The sequence below is a fragment of the Macrobrachium nipponense genome, chromosome 26, assembly GCF_015104395.2.
Source record: "Macrobrachium nipponense isolate FS-2020 chromosome 26, ASM1510439v2, whole genome shotgun sequence".
Taxonomy (NCBI): Eukaryota; Metazoa; Arthropoda; class Malacostraca; order Decapoda; family Palaemonidae; genus Macrobrachium; species Macrobrachium nipponense.
In genome coordinates this window covers 24,354,217-24,361,137 of record NC_087215.1, presented here as the reverse complement: position 1 = coordinate 24,361,137, position 6,921 = coordinate 24,354,217, and the positions used below count along the sequence as shown (strand labels likewise).

The 6,921-nt window shown below is 34.3% G+C and overlaps 1 protein-coding gene across 3 annotated transcripts in view; it reads left to right on the top strand.

The window, feature by feature from the left end:
- Positions 1–6,921, top strand: part of LOC135200070 (protein glass-like) — a 1,678,662-nt gene that overhangs the window by 387,779 nt on the left and 1,283,962 nt on the right. The window lies entirely within an intron of this gene.

Below are 6,921 nucleotides of genomic sequence, written 5' to 3'. Positions count from 1 at the left end.
CTTCTGTGTAGGTAATTAAAGCGGTTGAAGATATGGAATATTTCTGCACACAGTTCGATCTTATATTCGTTGGATAAAGAATGAGCCTGATTGACAACGTTTTTCTGTTATTAAGGAAACGGTTTATTGGTGAAGAGTACAAAACATAACATAAACGTTTTCGTATTGATTGTATTTAGGTTAGGGCAAAAATCAGTGAACACAAACTAAATGTTGTACAGAATTTTAATTTCTTTTTAGAAGTACTTGAACAGATTTTTTTGGACACAGGGACAATATTGTAAACAATGATTAGTCTTTTAGGAAACTAATGTTTAACGTTAGCCCTCAGCATCAGGTTCTTTAGTTATTAGACGTTAGTAATCTTAAGGTTTTTCTAGGCCTAACCAAATGTTTAAGTAATGTAATACACAAGTATGATAATATATAGTAATGATAATTTCCTCAGAATAAGAACGTAAGTGTTCTTCTCCCACATTCAAACTTTTGTCTATTACATTTGAAGGACATTGAAACCCATTCTACTATCTACAAACGTCATTTACCTTTGTATCCTTCAACGTAAATTGCTACCCTCTACGCCTTTATCTTCAAGGGCACAATACTGTGTCTTAGCCAGGGCTTGAGCCATTCACCCAAACGGCTAAGTCCACACAATTTCAGCAAATTTTGGGCCCGGCCTGCTTGTTCATAAGACTGACTAATGAGTTCTATGACAATAACAAGAGCGCAGTTGGTATTATTGGTCGCTGGGAGAGCAAACCCAAAATTCCTCCTCTGACGAAAGAGGGAGAAGAGAAGAGGAAGGCAGGAGGTGGAAAGGACCACGTCTGGAGGAGGCAAACTCCTTTCTCCCTCTCTCTCTCTCTTTCTCTCTCTCTCTCCCTCTCTTTCTCCCCCTCTCCGCATTCCCTTCTATATAAACATTCGGCCAACGCGAACAAATACTATTGGTCGAATAAGTATATATCGACGCCAAGGCTTGAGAGGCAGTTCTAGTCCATATTACTTTAACTTCGTATGTAGATTGCAGAAGTTACATCAAGAGTTAGAATTAGATGGACGATGTCGAGTGAAAAACATTATCCATTTCAACGGTCTTCCAATAACGTTCTTCGTATTTATTACAGATTTTCGCTCAGCCAATGGGCGGCGAGCGAGGGATTCCCAACGACCAATCAGCGACCTTCCTTTGTGCCAGCGCCATCTGAGAAAATCGTCCAAACTTCTTGTGGACTGCTTTCGCCTCAGTCCCAACCTCGCCTACTGGAAGACATGTTTTGAGATATTACATTCCCTGGTAATGCATTAGATTCTTGAATAAATCATTGGGCCCCTACCCTCCCCATCTCCCTCCTAAGCAGCACCAACTCCTGTTTGACGGTTTTAAATTAGGGGGGGAAGGGCAGAAGGGGATCCTTATTGAAGAAGAAAGAGAGGAGGAGAAAGGGTCAGGGAGTAGTGGGAGGGGGGTGTCTTACGGAGGAAGAGGAGAGAGAGAGAGAGAGAGAGAGAGAGAGAGCTCAGAAATAACTAGGGGATGAGAGTGAAAGGCCTTAGAGACCAAGGGGAAATGGAGGGGGAGGGGGGTTAGGCAGTGTAGGTCTTTGATGATCGTGGCCGTTTGCTTGTTTTAAGGCCACCGAGGATAAAACAGGAACCTCAGTAGCCGTGTATTAGCCCCTAATTCTTCTTAGTTTTTCCACTTAAGAATTAACAGGTTTTTCCCTAAATAGCTTTTTCTTTCATTTGCGCGAAGACATCCATTAAAAAAAAAAAAAAAAAGGTGAATATTTCCGTAAAAAATACCATTGGAGTTCGCCAGAAGAAAGACTGAAATCAAGGAAAGAACGAAGACCTGCGTGAAAATGAAGAACTGAAAAGAAACCAGAAAAACGGCGTGACGTTGGTGGGAATAAGCAGTTGCTCATAACTTTTAACACGTAAGACAATCTCATTTACATATGTATTATTGGGAATTAAAAGCGATGCGTATGCAGTATACATATAAGAAAGCTTTTGCATTATACATAATGTATGTATATATTGTGTATTATGTATGTCTCTAAATATATATATATATATATATATATATATATATATATATATATAACACACACACAACTGTAATAGCTACAGTGCCCTCTTAACTTCTTGAATTCTTTGCTCTTTTTTGGATACGCTTGTCACTACAAACGCCTTTAGATCCAAGAATTCAAGAAGTTGAGAGGGCATTGTGGCCATTACAGTTGCATATGTATCTGGTAAAAAGTGACAGTAGATTCAATATATATATATATTATATATATATATCTATATATATATATATATATGTGTGTGTGTGTGTGTGTGTGTGGTGTGTGTGTGTGTGTGTAATATATATATATATATACATAATTTTACATCCATACATGCAAATTATATTATAATGTGCATATATGGATGTATAAGTATGTATGTAAGTGAGGGAAAGTTTCTTTTGGGAGCATGTTTGAACTATGGTAACATCATATGATTATTCCATGTAAGGACGTTAGTATATTACCAATGTTTAGAGAAGGCTTAGGGTTTTTTTATGAATAGGAATATGTGAAATATTTTTATCAACAATATCTTTAAATGACTAAAGACCACTTAGCTTTCTTCATTAATTTGTATTAACACACACTCACACACACACTCACATATATATACTTTTATATATATATATATATATATATATATATATATATATATATATATATATATATATGTATGTATGTATGTATGTATGTATGTATGTATACACACACACACGTATTGATACAAATTAATGATAACCGAAAAAGTACATTTTCTTTATTCAACAGTAAAAGTTGACCATCTTTTAATTTATAATTTTATTGTTGTATAAGAGTAAAAGGGAAGAATATGGAGAGAATAATGACTGCGATTATTTATTTTTTCCATTTTCAAATGAAACTAAGAATAAAATTTCCATATCTGCAAAGATGAAACAGGACAATTTCAGCCGACGTAATATATTGTATATGAAAAATACTTTTTGAAAACAATTTTCATTTAAACTTTTTGCTTTTTCCCACGCCTCGCTTAATTAAGTGCTTATTTTCCTTGGCAGATTTTATAATTGACGCTATATACTTCAACACTGGGGTACTTTTCTTACTTCAGCCACTCTCCATCGTTTCACTGGTTTCCATTTGTAGATTATTCATTCTTTACAAAATACTTCACTTATTCATTCAAAATTTAGTGAACGTATTGCTGCGTTATTTAGTTTTTTTTCTAAGGATGCAGCTTAGTAAAGGCAGCTAAAGATTTACGTGCATACTTAATATATTGATATATATTTCATCTTGATGAGCCTATTGAACCTAAATTATCAACTATTTATCAATTTCTCAAAGTCAGTGCAAGCACGGCATACAAAAGGCGATCACGCTAGCCAATGCAGATCTTCCTGTTGGTAATAAGATTAACTAACTGAAATTTTAGATCGGTGATAAAGTAGAAGAGTCTTGGGAATAGGCTGGGTATTATCAGATTTTCGTTTATCCACAGATTTATGTATGCCTACAAACTAAGGCTGAATTATAATGTAATCATTTATTATTCCATTTATTTATTTATTTGTATGATTTTTAGAGAAATGTAATAGCCAGAAAAGACTTTCCAATTAACAAGTGAGTCAAAAACATTTATACACATTTCTTTTGAAATTTAATGAAGTTGTATCAGCACGGGTGTGCTTGTACACGCATACAAAGATTCATATATATAAATATGCGTGTACTGGCAGTTTTTATGTGTAGATAGTGCTCCATACAACGCTAGAGAGGCGATAAGAAGATGCCAAGCCTTTGAGATTGACTCCCTCATGTAATATTTTTGACTGCTGTTTGCGAGAAGATTCCTCAACAAGATAGTAGAGACGTATCGTTATACGTGCTTGAGATATTTTTCAGCTGCCCATTTCGTGAATATAATGATGTTCACTCGCAATTCTCCGTTTTCTGTATAATGAACTTGGTAAAATATTTATAATTTACTTTTCTTTGGTTTTACTCTATTCCATTTTTACTCTTGTTATGTGCAAATATAGTTAATTCTTTTCCAGAAGATTGTCACGATTTATTTTTCGCTATTATAATATCAGTAGAGAAGGTCACTTAAGGTAGTTAATATGTAAACTTTCATTGGTCCGGTGAAAGTAAAATAGATAAGGGTATAGCATCGTAAATAACACATTCGTAAAAGCACGATAGGAAATCGTATTAATCATTGCACTGCACGCTCTCTCTCTCTCTCTCTCTCTCTCTCTCTCTCTCTCTCTCTCTCTCTCTCATAGCTCCAAAAACCCCGCATGATGCACGGGCGAATAACATAGAGTTGAAATCATCCTGGTCGACACTAAAAATGAGATCGAGCAAAAGCCTTGCAACATTCAGTACTACACGACATCGCTTCGCCAATATTCCTTATTTTCTGCGGCACAGAGGAAATCCTTTTTCTTTCCCCCTAATTTTGAATAAGGCGGATTTTTCGTCGGGCCCCCACCCTTGTGTACTTAATATCTTTTTAGGCAGTGTTTTTGAAGAGGGACACTTGTTCCGCTTTCAAATTTAAGGGCCTGGTGGTGTTTCACTTTTGTTGAACACACAGATAATTTGCAACGTTACGTTCCAGAATTTTGTCTGGGGATTTTCGCCAGTTCTTTTTTTATTTCTCTCTCGCTTTCTTTTTTGGCGCGTAATACAGTTTAAAACCACATATTGGAGAGGTTCAGGAAATTTTTTTAATCCGTATTTCGCGCGCTTAACAATTTTGTCATTTGTGTAATGAGTCGTACCTTTTGTTCATTTCTTCTACGATATATATTTGTATCAAACCTATTGAGCTAAACTATTTTGCGTAAGTAGTATTATTTATTTTATTTTTAAATGTGGATTTCTCTATAAGTGAATTCCAAGAACAATAATTATAATGCTTAAGGCAGCCAAATACATTATTATTATTATTATCATTATTATTATTATTATTATTATTATTATTATTATTGATTTAATTCAACTTCACTTGCAAAGAAATACTATCAGAAAGGCATCTAACAGATTCTTTTCAGGTCATTTATTTCCTTGAAGCTAATTATATATATATATATATATATATATATATATCTATATATATATATATATATATATATATATATATATATATAATTTTTGTTATTACTGCTTCCTACTTTCTCTACATATAATATGTATGTGTATATATATATATATATATATATATATATATAATATATATATATATATATATATATATATATATATTGTTTATTACTGCTTCCTACATTCTCTACTGTTACCAATATCACTCCTGTTGCTGTTACCCATACTCATACTAATAATACTGTTCCTGGTGCTATCTCGTCTAATGCTATGGTAATGGCAAACGAAGAATAATCAAAAGCAGTTTACTATAATAATAATAATAATAATAATAATAATAATAATAATAATAATAATAATAATAATAATAAATAATAATAATAATAATAATAATATAGTTATTAGTTCTATCGCTAAGGGAAGACGTTTTATAATGCATGACTTCAAAAGAATAGAATTTATTCCCACTGTTGCCAAGTAAAACCAACTTCGGAAAACGGTAGTTATAATATTAGTAACCATGCATCACATGAAACTTCTCAGGAATTCGATACTACCAAATCAATTGTTATGGTCTAAAACATCATGAATAAAAATGTTGTCCGCAACCTTTGTAACTGCGATTTGATCCATCACTTATATTAACAGCAATATATGGGTTTGACATTATTAACGGCATGTGTAGGGTGAACATCGTATGAAGAAAAAATTTTTCTATCAGTTTCTTATCGTTTTAATCAGAAATTTAAACATGTCTGGATTAATGGTGATATTTCTCTAGTCGGTTCAACCATATGTTGAGAGTGACTTAGCCCATAAATCATATGAAAAAGTTATTTGTCATTTTTGTATATAACTTTTAAGTCGGTAAATGGCTTAAACATCAAACACTTTATAGCCATTTTTACATTGATTCAGCCTTCATCTCGGAATGAGTGGGTATCGAAATCGCATAGCTTATTTTAACCAGCAGAAGGAGTTCAATAAAAAAGAAGAAAAAATATAAAAGGTATGTAGCGTCATGGTATCATCAGTCAAAATCATCCGTATCTCGTAGATGACTCTGTTGATTCTGTCATCATACAATCGTTTAGGTCAAATGCCGGTCGTCACCGCGTTGCTGGCTGTTGTCACTGCCTATTATTCACGAAGAAAACCCAAATGATGATTTTCGAACCAGACGAGAGGAAGAGGGAGGGATGCAGATTTCTCGATGCGTGAGTGACTCTTTCCTCTTCATAACTCTTGGCTCATTTTCAGCCTCTATTAATCTGCCTGCACAAATATCAGTTTGCCTTCGGAGATGTCCTTTTGTATATCTATCTACATTATAAAATGATCAATATGTTTACATCTACACCATTCTACCTATATTTGTCTATTTGTCGGCCTCCCTATCTGTACGTCGTCATATACGACCATCTGTTCAGGTCTCGGCTTCTGTTTTTATTCCTTTGCTTAGCTGTCTGTGTTCTTCAATTCCTGAGCCGTAGAAAATGGCCTCAAGTTTATATCCAGACGCGTATTGCAACATACTGACATTGCTCGTTTTATCCCCTTTTTTCATTCCGCTTGCCGAGGCATTCATGATTCATCCTTGCAACTGTATGTCCTTGAGGCTGGGAAACTCTGGTAGCTAGCAATACAAGAATCACACACTTTTCTTTGAATATCTCTCTCTCTCTCTCTCTCTCTCTCTCTCTCTCTCTCTCTCTCTCTCGTCTCTCTCTCTCTCTCTCTCCTCTCTCTC